Source organism: Gallus gallus, chromosome Z (assembly GCF_016699485.2).
Source record: "Gallus gallus isolate bGalGal1 chromosome Z, bGalGal1.mat.broiler.GRCg7b, whole genome shotgun sequence".
NCBI classification, from domain to species: Eukaryota; Metazoa; Chordata; class Aves; order Galliformes; family Phasianidae; genus Gallus; species Gallus gallus.
This window is the reverse complement of record NC_052572.1, coordinates 78,595,350-78,596,456: the sequence shown is the minus strand read 5'-3', so window position 1 is coordinate 78,596,456 and position 1,107 is coordinate 78,595,350. Positions and strand designations below refer to the sequence as shown.

The following is a 1,107-nucleotide window of genomic DNA, read 5'->3' as shown; positions in this document are numbered from 1 at the left end:
AAGATGGCGGCGGTGAACTGGCTTTCTGTGGATGGTAAAGCTGTGCTGAGAGCTGGGCTGACTATTGCAGCTGAAAATGCGTGCCAAGTGTGCAGACGCAGAGGAATAACTTTTCCGTGTAGATTGAGCTTGTCTAAGGTAGGTGTCCTTGCTAGGTGAGCTTCTGCTTTAAAGCATCAAGTTGTAATTTTAAAAGCAAGGTTGCCAGTTCTTTTTTTCCCCAAGTGATTTTTTAGCCGGGAGAGATTGGAGGTGCTGTTTGGTGATGGAAGACGGAGAGAGGAAAAGCAAGTAGAAGGCATGCTGTGCATAGCCACCACATGCCATGGGCACCGTTGTCGTCCTGCACAAAGGAGGAGCAGTTCTGCAAGCTTGGCCTGGGCCGTGGGAGGGAGCATACAGACATCTGGACCAAGCGGAAACGAGTTAGTTGTGCAGGTTGGTTGTTTTCTGCTGTTTGTCCCACGTCCTGTTGCTCAGTGGTAGATCTGTTCACGTTCAGTGCTGGCAGGAATGTCCCCGAGCATTTTTGTTTCAGCTGTCGCAACACTTTGATCCCCTGCTGCTTGGCTGGGGCGTTTGAGGAATGATGCATGTGCTGCTGTCCAGCCAGGCTCTGGGGATGAGTCTGCGTAGCAGGGTATGCCTGAGGCTTGGGGACCAGGCCAGGTGGAATCCAGTGTGCTTTGCTGTCGTTCTCAGTGCTTGTTTTTGCTCAGGAGGGCAGGTGGTGAACCTCATGAAGCAATGCCTGCAGACGGGGTTTGCGGAGCAAGAGGTCCTGCAGGCCTTGTGTGACCGCCATGGAGCTGTAGCGAGGCTGCGTCAGTGTAAAAGAGCAGAAATCCCTGGAGGTGTGAAGGTGAGCTGTGGGCTCCAGTAGTGCAGGAGGGGACGTACGTACTCAGGGTTTGACTGCTTCTGCGTGTGTTGAGTGTGATAGCACTGCTTGGTCCGTTTGAGTGTATGGAACAAGTGTGACATCCTTTCTGCTGGAGTCGTGTGGAAGGAGTCCTATGTGTTTGCGACCTGACTTGAAGCCAGTGGGCATCACGGAGGAGTAGGGGAAGGGGATGAGGGGAGGCAAGCTGGGGTAAGAGGATGAGG

General features: G+C 53.2%; 1 long non-coding RNA gene across 1 annotated transcript; it reads left to right on the top strand.

Annotated features, from left to right (window-relative positions):
- Positions 1 to 380: 380 nt before the first annotated feature.
- Positions 381 to 779, top strand: LOC121108420. Its single transcript, XR_005842926.1, has 3 exons — positions 381 to 438; positions 539 to 640; positions 720 to 779. It is a non-coding gene; the product is annotated as an uncharacterized LOC121108420 (long non-coding RNA).
- Positions 780 to 1,107: the final 328 nt, after the last annotated feature.